A 12,480-nucleotide genomic window follows, 5' to 3' on the forward strand; every position below is an offset into this window, starting at 1 on the left:
AAGAAATAAACCAACATAATTATTTAGACATTGTCTCACCGGAAGCACCAACGCATAATCGAACATACGTTGTCATCTCATCTGAGACAAAATCAAAATCAAACAGGACCTGAATGGAGACACAAAATCAAAATTGTAAGAAGCCTAAATAGAGACACGGAAGCATAATCGTTCTCTGCTTGTTGCTATTGTCTTCTTTCTTTTCTCGTCAAGGGCGAAGGATAGTTAGGGCCAAGGGTGGCCGCTGCCCCCTCCGTTTTATTGGGCAATGGTATAAATTTATCCGTTTTCGTCCGAAATATTTATACGTAGTGTTAATCTACCTGTTTTTGTTCGAAAATTTGAGCTCGCCCCCTCCATTTATGAACTTATTATACGTATTTCCGTCCGGCTCCCCCGACGTCTTCGTCCAAGCTCCACCACTACTTGACGTTCCTCCGGAAAACCATACCACTTAATAGTCGTATTTATTTACATGGAGTGATACAATCCACTTTTATTATATTAGTATAATAATAATAAAAATTTAATCAAAAACTAGTTTCTACATTGAAGTAGAAAACAAACATGACAAAATCTCGTGTCAATGACCCTATTCGAATGTAATATTATAAAATGTAAACTACAATAACTGATTTTTGGTTACGAATTGATTGTAGTTGTAATCATATAATATGTTTACAAGCTCATTCCTTAAAAGAATACCACCATTCTTCGTTTGATGGATGCGTGCATGATGCATACTCGATGACATGATTGATACAAGAAATTACAAATTCAACAGTTCTTGGAATTAAACATATACTCTTAGTCTATAATTCAAGTAACTGGGTAAGTGGGTATTAGGCAATTACATATTCGTCTAAATTTGGGAACATAATTCATTATGAACGATTGACAAGGATATTATGATGTTTAGTTTGTGAAGTCAATCCCACATGGTAAGGGTAGCCGATGGTACTGTGAGATGTTAGAAAATCACGTCATCGTTCTATTCCGTCTAAAGGAGAGACAATGCGTCGTAAAGAATATTTGATATCGCTTACGCATTTTGGGTGCCATAGTTGAAAATAAGAGGAAAACTCCACAAGAGTAACCTCCTATGAAATTTTCACTCGGGTAACCAATTACCACAAAAAAATCTGCAAACTTCTAGTAGGCAAAGAAATTAATATTGGTTGGCATGAGAAATCAGCTAATTAAAAGGGCATCATCGAAAAATGACTCAAGAATTGAAACACGCTCAGCCTTATTATGAGGTCACCATGAACACTAATTACTTCTACAAAATTGCATTACGAACTCGTGGGATAATTTTGAATGCTTACGTATGCCCTTTGGGATAACGAATGCCATAACCTAAGTTGAATACATTAGACACATGTTATCAGCACAAGTGTGTTGCTACTTGCTCTAATTAAAACGGATGCAACCCATGGTGCATTCAATATAATGTGTGTAAGGTTATCAAGGTCATTTCGTTTAGTCTATATGTCTTTCAAGACAATATTTATACTATTTTGTTTCAGCTAATGGAAATGAATCTAAACGAGGGTAATTTTCCATATTCTTTTTTTTAGATGGACCGATTTTTGCTGAATAAGTCACAAATATGGGTAATTTTGACCCATTTACTAATTAATAAGTTGAATTTGGGTGGTGTTATGTATCAATTGGGTCAAACAAAAAGACATACATATATTTTGACCCATTTTCTTATGTAATAAGTGGGTTCTTTGTATTTTGGATGATAAAATATACACTCACTCTTTAAGTAGTCAGTCAAGTTCTATTCAACTACTCTTTATGACATGATACATATATGTCCATAGTTTCTTAAAATCATTTATCATTCCATATGTCCTTTGGCATCTTGACAAGAACAAACTTAATTACTGCTGTAGGGCCAAATCTTACTATGGTTACAAAAATCCATAGAAATTATAAGTTTCAGACCTCTGATGTGTTTACTTAATTTTTAAAACCATTTTTTTTTCGCATAGTAAATTTATCGCATTTCTAGATCCGGTCACACATTTATCCACCATCATCCTTATGAAGGTTTTCAACCACCCTTAACAGAGCATTTTAATTGTATGATCATAAGAGACACAACTATAATGTGAGGGCCTGCAAGGTTTGCATTATAGAATCAGAGTCACGAGGATGCATTAAAAGATGCATTAAAAGTTGCATAGTAAATTGGAACTATCATGCTGTATGGAGTTGCACAAGATGCATTAAAAGTTGTACATATCTTAATTTTAAGAGTTGTTAAATGACTATTTTGTCATTCCTATATGTATTATAATATATTGTGTATGTATATATATATGTGTGTGTGTGTGTTACAACCTAAGCAGTTAATGCGGAATAATATCGAATATCGGTCAAGTACCGATACTTGAGATATCGGTTTTCGCGGTGAGATATCAGTGAGATATCGGTAATCTTAATATCATGTATAAATTTATATATACATACTTTTATAGAAACATGATCAAATACATTTTATTCTTAACATGAAAACAGTGAGAACCAATTTGTTAATTTTATAGGAGTTTGCTGTTATTTTTTGTTCGTATTTGCTAATTATCGATATAAGACGTTATAAGTAATTGATGATTTATATTTTGTTGTTATTATTAGATTTTTTTCTTTTGATGCTATAAGTATTTGTTGGTATTTATTATTATTTTTTTCTTAATTTTGATTCTTTTGTTGTAATTTTTAGGTTTTTTTCTTTTATTGGAATTGTAGTTGGTATTGTTTCTTACGTTCTCATTTTTTTATAAATTGGTATTTTTTTGCTACGTTCTCATGTTAAGATTAAAATATACATGAACCTTTCCCTATTTTTATAAGCATATAATGTTAATATTATGTTTTTTATGTACAAATTTATAAGTTTAAAGACCAAAAAAGTAAACTAGTAAGATAGAGGGATTAATTTGTTATATGATACAAACTGATGTTACACCTTTTATGTAAACTAGGGAAAAAGAGGAGAGTTAAATGGCAAATACTAAACTTATTTTAACCTAAAACCTAAAATTCACGTTTACAACATTGAAGCACCACTATCTTAGGCAATTACAAAAATACCAGCTTAAACCAAAAAGCATGAAGTATGTTTGAATGAAGAATTTGCACCTCTGTTTGTACTCGCAACAGTTTTCTAGAAAAATTAGTCTGTCACCAAGAGTTATTGAAAAAAGATGAAGAATTTGCACCTCTGTTTGACTTTCTAAAGTCAAAATATCCAGATTCATAGTTGAATAAATAGAGTCAGAAATTGTAAGAAATCTTGAACAAAAACAAGTTATTTGCATGCATAAAGATTCTACCCTCAAATTCTAGTTTGACTTTCAAAAGTCAAAATACCATTTCACTTTCAAAAGGTTAAAACCAGTTTAATTGTTAAGCCGGCTCGGGTGCTAACTGATACCCGAATAACAATCAATTTTCGAGTAACCACCGGGTTTGTTCGGGTTGGGTTGACGGGAACATTTTTAAGATATAAACCCTCCTCCTTTGCCCGGGCTTGGGACCGGCAATAATAAACTTCAAGTTTATAGTCGGCGGAGTTAAAAAGTTTACACCGTCTACCCAACACACACTAAAGTACCATTTATGAAAAAATGTACTCTCTTAGAGATGAACAGACACGGATGCCAAGTTGCTGCTTTTCGTTCAAGACGGGCTTCAACGAGACTCATTTTTGTTTTTTTATATATATAATAAACATGTCATTTTGAAAACTCCCAAAAAGTGAACATCATCTATGTCCTATTGATCCTACTGGTCGGTTATTCCCTATCGACCCTATTGGTCCTATTGACCCTATTGATTGACTATTCCCTATCGACCCTATTGGTCCTATTGCGTTCACTTTTTGAAGTTTCAAAAATAACATGTATTATTATATTTTGAAAATCAAAAACAATCAGAAACAAGTTCCTCTTGAAGCCCATCACGAATGGACACCAGCAACTCCTTGCCTCCTGTGAGTTGAGACCAAAAGCAACCTCACTCGCAAATAAAAATTAGATGTTAGTAAAAAAACACATTCATGATAATGTGTAGAATTCTACTAATAAAGGTTAAAAAGAAAAACAACTAGCAGCTCACTGCAATAAAGCAGTTAAATTTAACAAGGAAAAAATGTTTGGGATTAAAGAGTTTACATTACCAAATGAAGTTCGTTAGGCATCCGCTCAAGAATGATAAACGATAATTAACGCACAACTTATAAATTACCGACTTATATTATAATCAGAAAATATAACTCAAAAAACTGATTACAATAACTTTGGTAGTGATGGTGGTGATTGTTGTGTTTTTTGTTGTTGTATCTAACACTAACTTTGTACATATATTTATACTAGTAACCCAACTTAGTCACCAAGCATAATATGTGGTCACCACTCAACTTGGCCACCAAGGTGAACTTGGGCAACAAGGTCAACTTGGCCACCAAACTGAACTTGGCCACCAAGCATATGTAATGTTTCATAATACCACTTAGACTTTAACCGACTTGTTAAAACCTCTTAGGCCCGGTTCACCGACTTGTGACCCGGAATAGAAATTAATCCAACATTCACCCCCCTAATTTCTGATTCGGATTAGAAAGGTCTTCAACACCAAGTAACTCGCGCATCTCCGTGAACTTGATTCTTGCGAGTGCCTTAGTGAGGATATCAGCCCGTTGCTCTTTCCCGCTAATGTGCTCAACATCGACCTCGCCGTCGTTGTAGTAATCTCGGATAAAATGAAAGCGAGACTTTATATGCTTTGTTCGATTGTGAAAAACCGGATTTTTCACAAGGGCTATTGCGGACGTGTTATCAACTTTCAACACAACTTTCTGCAGCGCTTCTCCAGTCAACTCGCTCAACAACTCTCGGAGCCATACAGCTTGACATGCAGCTGCTGAAACCGCCATGTACTCGGCTTCATACGATGAGAGTGCAACTGTCGCTTGCTTTTGTAAGCACCATGTAATTGGAGATTGCCCGTAATAAAACACGTGCCCCGTGGTACTTCTACCATCATCCTCATCTATGTTGTGACTACTATCACTATAACCTACAAGTCTTTTGGACCCGTTCTTCCCGTACTTGATCCCGTAACTCGTCGTGTTCTTCAAGTATCTCAATAGGTGTCGTATTGCCATACCATGAGATTCTCGTGGGCTTTGCATATATCGACTAACAATACCCACAGAGTACGCCATATCCGGACGAATGTGTAATAAATACCGTAAGCAACCCACTACCTTTCGATACTCGGTTGCATCGAGTTCGACTTCATTCTCGGCTTTTGAGTATTTCACACCATGATCCATCGGGACTTGAGGCGGATTACAGTTTTGCATACCATTCTCCTTTAGAATCCTTTTGGCGTATCCTTCTTGTGTAATTACTATCCCATCCTCTCGTTGGAATACTTCGATTCCGAGATAGTAGGTTAACTTCCCGAGATCCGACATCTCAAACTTGGTCGCCATACCCTTTTTGAAATCGGAAATTATACTCGAGCTTGTACCTGTCACAAATAAATCATCCACATACACGGCTACGATCAAAAAATGTTTCCCATCCGTCTTTCGGTAAACCGATTGTTCCTTGGAACATTTTTGAAACTTCATGTCTCGTAGGATGTTATCGAGCTTTGTGTTCCAAGCTCGGGGAGCTTGCCTTAACCCGTACAAGGCCTTTGACAACTTGTAAACTTTTGTCTCCTCGCATTTTTTCTCGTATGCTTCGAGTTGTGAAACGAACACAACTTCTTTCAATTCACCATGTAAAAATGCCGTTTTTACATCAAGATGGTGGATTTCCCACCCGTTAGATGCAGCCAATGCGATTAGTAGCCGAACGGTCTCGATTCGGGCTACCGGAGCAAAAACATCATCAAAGTCAATCACGGGTTGTTGCACGTAACCCTTTGCAACCAACCGAGATTTGTACTTATTTATCGTTCCATCCGCATTTCGTTTGATTTTGAACACCCACTTCAACCCGATACATTTTGCACTCTTTGGAAGTTCGACTAACCTCCATGTTTCATTCTTGTTTATCGAATCGATCTCGGTATTCATAGCACGAACCCATTCTTGGTTCGACTTAGCCTCAAAATAGCTACTCGGTTCACCACTTGTTGTAAGAAGCAATTGCTCATAGTCAGAGTCAATATGTAACACATAATCTTCTTGTAATCTTCTTGGTAAAACCGAGACTCGGGTTGAACGTCTTACACCTGTTTGGGCCTCATTTTCACCCGAATGGACCTGTGACCCATTACTCGTCGACTGAACTTGAGAGCAGGTTGAGGAATTAGACCCGATATGACTTGGTTCGGCTGAGTCGTTGGACTCGGGTTGAACTGATGATGCAGGTTTAGAGCTTGGGCTACTCGGGTTGCTTCTAGACGTTTCTTCAATAGTGGGTTCGACTTGACCAATTCCATTGTCAACCGCACCCCCCCCCCCCCAAACAATTGAAAACATACCCGGCTCGTAGTCATTCTTCTCAACTTTCTTTACCCAATTCCACCCTTTTTTTCGTCAAACACAACGTCTCGACTAACAATAATTTTCCGGGTGTTCGGATCGAATAGACGGTATGCTTTTGAACTCGTCTCCGACCCGAGATAAACGAGTTGTCTTGACCTATCATCAAGTTTCTTTAGATGTACACTATCAACTTTAGCATACGCCATGCACCCAAATACTCAAATGTGTTCAATAATCGGTTTCTTTTTCTTGAACCGTTCATATGGAGTTTGATTAACCAAGGCCCGGGTTGGGACCCGATTGATTAAAAAGGTTGAATGTCGAACCGCTTCTCCACACATATAATTCAGTACATGCATCGCCTTTAGAATACTCCGCACCATCCCCATAAATGCCCGGTTTCGCCTTTCTACCACGCCATTTTGTTGTGGCGTGTACGGGGCGGTTAAATGCCGAATAATTCCACTTTCATCGCAGAACCGATTGAAATCACGTGAAGTGAATTCTCCTCCCCTATCAGTTCGGAGAGTTTTCATTGGTAAACCCGCCTCCGTCTCGATTAGGGCTTTAAACCTCTTAAAACTTTCAAACGCTTCACCTTTTTCTTTCAATAAAAACGTCCACATATATCGTGAGTAATCGTCTATAATAACAAAGACATACCTATTACCCGAGATAGTGGATGGAGTTATTGGACCGCACAAGTCACCATGAACCAACTCCAAAGGTTGGGATGCTCTAAACGAGGATGTAGCCGGAAACGAACGCCTCGTTTGTTTACCCACCAAACACGATTCACACAACTGATTTTCGTGTTCAACATGTGGTAAACCTCGTACAAGATCCTTCTTAGCCATCGATTTCATTAACTCGAAATTGATGTGCCCAAGTCTTGCGTGTCAACGCCATGCATCATCTTCAATCTTTGATTGCAAACACACGGGAGTTCCAATTTTCATTCGTATTTTATAGAGTCGGTTTTCGGATCTCTTGACCTTCATGAGTAACCTCCCGTTCTCATCGTACATGGTCGGAAGATCGTGTTTCATCCGAATGTCACATCCGGACTCCGTTGCTTGACCGAGACTTATTATATTATTTTTTAACTCCGGAATATAATAAATCTATGTTAGCAAGTCTTGGTCACACGATTTTCCTTGGAAAAGAATTGAGTATTTTCCCTTGATTTGAACAAATGACCCATCTCTGAACTTAACCCTCCCGGTTATGTTCTCGTTTAACTCTAAAAAATACGACCGGTTTCCCGTCATATGATTACTTGCCCCATTATCCAAATACCATACATCTTCGACCCGCTCGGTCTCGTATTTCTTTGGTATTAGGTTTTGTTCATTTAAGAACACAACTTGATGCATATACGCCGCATCATTAAAAATTTCATGGGCTTCAGTTTTGTTTGCTTCTTGACCCTTTTGAACTCGGTCCGGGCAACCTGATGCAAAGTGACCAAACTGGTCACATCGGTAACATAAAATCTTTGACCGATCTTTCTTCACCCTTACTTTTCCCCGACTTGATGACCCTTGTTCGGTACTAGGGGTTCGGTATTGGCCATTGAAACGGCCTCGACCGCGACCTCGACCTCCTCGTCCTCGTCCCCCATTAGATTCAAAACTTCTATGACTTGATGAATCATATTTACCGAATAAAAGTTTACCTTGGTCACCCCCTTGAATTTCTTCTTCTCGGATTCGCTCCTCATAGGCTCGGAGTCGGCCAACAACATCTTCAAATCCCGTTTTATTGAGATCCAACATTTGCTCAAGCGAAGCAACCATTTGAATATACTTCGACCTTGGGAGACTTTTGAGAAACTTCTTTACCAACCTTGCTTCATCTATAACTTCTCCAAGAGCTGCTGATTTCGAGGCAATGCTTGATAACTTGCCCGCAAAGTTACCTATGGAATCTGACTCGTTCATCTTCATATTGTCAAATTCCATTGACAAGGTTTGGAGATGTGCTTCTCTAACCCGTTCGGCACCTTAAGTGTCGGGTTTTAACCGAATCCCACATTGCTTTAGCAGTTTCTTGATCTTCAATTTGCATGATCAAGGTTTCGGGTATGGATTGAAACAACAAGGCCATAGTCATGTCATTTTTGTCTTCATCAGAGACACCCGAGTTGATGGTGTCCCAAACTTTGTGAACTCTTAGGACTACTTTCATCCTCATAACCCACACGGTATAGTTCGTTGCAGTTAACATTGGACATTGAACGAAGGATGGCCCGTTCTCTTTCCCTTTTGGCGGCGGCGGTGTAGTCGTGTCACCCATGGCTACTCAAACCCAACTTGTTTGAATAAAGTAACAATTGAACGAACTATGCTATCGACAATGACAACTTCTTTGGGAGATCAAACCAACTTGTTCGGTCAACCACGATAACAACTTCTTCAGGATATCAAACCAACTTGTTCGATCAAGACACCTTCTTTGTTGGCCGCTAATTATCACGTTCTTGAACCGAGCTCTGATACCAATTCAAGAATGATAAACGATAATTAACGCACAACTTATAAATAACCGACTTATATTATAATCAGAAAATATAACTCAAAAAACTGATTACAATAACTTTGGTAGTGATGGTGGTGATTATTGTGTTTGTTGTTGTATCTAACACTAACTTTGTACATCTATTTATACTAGTAACCCAACTTGGTCACCAAGCATAATATGTGGTCACCACTCAACTTGGCCACCAAGGTGAACTTGGGCAACAAGGTCAACTTGGCCAACAAGGTGAACTTGGCCACCAAGCATATGGAATGTTTCATAATACCCCTTAGACTTTAACCGACTTGTTAAAACCTCTTAGGCCCGGTTCACCGACTTGTGACCCGGAATATAAATTAATCCAACATCCGCTTCCTATGAAAAGCAGGTTAGTAGTCCAGACCAACTATAAGAATAAAAAAAAGAAAATCATTTAAACAATTAAAAAACTAATTACCTCAATCTTTCCGATTCCCTTAGTTTGTATCCAGACCAACTAGCAGCTAATTTCAACAAAAAAATATGTATATATTTGACAAAAGAAGAGCATATCATAATACGTTTGGAATTAAAGAATTTACCTTTTACCAAAAGAATCCCGTTAGGCTTTCGCATCCCAAATAGCAACTCCAGTTAGAAATCACATTGGCAGTTGAAAGAGTAAAATAAAAGATAAATCATGTTAAACGTTTCACCCTTGTATCTGAGCCAACTAGCCGGTCACTTGGATAAAGTAAGTAGATGAATTTGACAAATAGAAAGAGCAAAACATACCTGAACCAGTTCCACTATCTTCATTTCAGATCTTGTATACATGTGACCATCCATACCTGAATGTCAAGGGATCTATGATCAAAATCATTTCTACCGAAAAGTGCTTATTAACTGCTGTTACAGTATGTTATGTTACAGGATGATGAGAATCAGTGAACCACAGCTTTCACACAAGATTTAACTCCTTTGGCTCAACATCCGATAAACCTAAAAAAATCGCACATTAGTAGACATAACCCCGTATGAAAAAATTGTATTCTAATTATAAAAAAAAATAAAGCACAACAGACACCAAGTTGCTATTGTTCGTTCATGACGGACTTCAAAAAGAGCTCATTTTTGATTGTTATTGTTCTATAAATATGATAAAACATCTCATTTTTACGACGGTAAAAAATGAACGCTGTCTACGTCCTATTCACCTGGTTGGCCAGCTATTCCTATCGACCCTATTGGCCCTAATATCCCTATCTCCTATTGGCTTTCATTTTTTACAGTCTAAAAAAATGAGATGTATTATATATAATATATATAAAAGAAAAAACAAAACAAAAAAAGTCCTTTTGAAGCCCCCGTCATGAATGGATACCAACAACTACTCGGGTGAACATGTATCTTGTATTTGTTATATAAATGACGTGTAAAAACAACAAATGTTATAGTTAAAAACATAGAAATGAACTTATCTTTGTAATCTAGGAAATCAAATTAACTATACCCGCCCTGCATTATGTATAAGCCAGCAAACCGTGTACAGGGGAAGTACGTATCCCTAAATGCATTTAAGCTACCTTATGTTAGTGCTTCTCATCATTGTTTGATAATCACAACCTGTTCAAATGTTATCCAAAAAAAAGATAGAAGTCAGATCATATTTATGTCTAAAATGCAACAAAGAATAATGAATAGAAGACTTATCTTTGTAATATGAGAATGCAAAAATATCGCCCCTGCAATATGTATAAGCCAGCAAGCTGTATACACGAGAAGTACATATCCTGTTTTGAAAATCTTAACATGTTCAAATGTCATCCACAAAAGCTTGATGTTAGATGATATATATGTCTAAAATGCAAGAAAGAATAAAGAATAGAATACAGAACAGGCTTAAAAATCGAAACTTTTTACCAATGTTAGGCTTAAAAATTGAAGTTTTTTACCACCCTAAAAGCCTTGATACAGTATAGCAAAATATGTCAGAAGCAACCAGTAGGTTTAGAATCAGTAATCATGAAGATGACAAATTAAGCATATTCCATGCAGTATTTACCTTTTAATATGGAGGCTGACCACCAATGGCTTGTGTTATGTAAAACCTATGGAAAGAGAGAGAGACCTGAAAATTATCAGCCAAATCATCTCCAAACAGGCGGTTTTAAGTTCTTTTTGGTGGCAGGTACGGCCAAGATTTTTTTGGTAGAAGAAAGCGACTTTAAGCAGTTTTTTTAGTTGTAACAATTGGTTTTAAGGTATTTTTCATAGAAGAATCGGGCACTTTTAAGGTGTTTTTGGTAATCAGCGGTTTTAGGGTCGTTTTGGTGAAAGCAAGCGGCTTTAAGGGGTTGTTTGTAATCGGTTTTAAGGTCTTTTTCATGAAAGGATCAGGCACTTTTAAGGTGTTTTTGGTAATCAGCGGTTTTAAGGTTGTTTTGGTGGAAGAAAGCAGCTTTAAGGTGTTGTTTGTAATCGGTTTTAAGGTCTCTTTCATGAATACTGATTTCATACGTATAAACTATTCAACAATAGAAGACCAAGAAACAATCTTTCATAATAATTAGCCAGCCCTAATCTTGAAATATTAAAGGAAGAAAAGAGATTACTAGAGCAAGCATGCATATATTAGTGAAAACTGAACACCAAGAACATATAATTAAAACAATCTTTCTTTTAGTAACTAACCCTAATCAAAACAATCAAGCATATATAACAAATGATTAGCCAACCCTATATAATCTTGAAATATTAAAGAAAGGAGATGACTACAGCAGCATATAATTATCATATAATAGGCTGAGTGAATATTCAACAATCAAACACCAAGAAACAATCTTTCTTTGACTAATTATCCCTAATCATAAGAATAAACCCTAATAAACTTTAAGTCTTGAAAGAAATCAGTAAAGACAGATTGAAGACAAGAAACATTGGTTTGAGTGAATATTGAAAAATCAAAGACCAAGAAACAATCTTTCTTTTAGTAATGAACCACAATAATTAGCTAGCCCTAATCTTGAACTATTAAAGGAAGATAACTACAACAACCAAGCATGCATATATTTCAAGAATCAGAAACATGTAATTCAAAGAATCCGCATAATATTTTTAACATGTAATTCAAACAATCAGCAAGCAAGCATGCATATATTTCAAGACAGAACATAAATGAGAATTCTTACAGTAGCAGCATAGGCAGGATCTTATATTTTGGTGAGATATGATCTTATTGGGGTAAAGATCATAGAGTCAAGCTCATTTTGTAGAGCATGTAGGCGGTGGATGCAGTCCTGGCGAAACTTTTGATGTGAGTCAACAGCACCAGCCGCCTTGTCTACTAGAGGTGAGAAAACAAAAGTCAGATCCATGGGTGTTTGCTTAACAACGGAAGGGGTAGTTATCTTTTTTTTTTCCCAACAAAGTTGTCACCATCGTCGTCATCATCATCCTTT

The sequence above is a fragment of the Bidens hawaiensis genome, unplaced genomic scaffold, assembly GCF_021521415.1.
Source record: "Bidens hawaiensis isolate Kalapana, Puna unplaced genomic scaffold, B.hawaiensis_p1.1 tig00022863_1, whole genome shotgun sequence".
In the NCBI taxonomy this organism is placed as follows: domain Eukaryota; kingdom Viridiplantae; phylum Streptophyta; class Magnoliopsida; order Asterales; family Asteraceae; genus Bidens; species Bidens hawaiensis.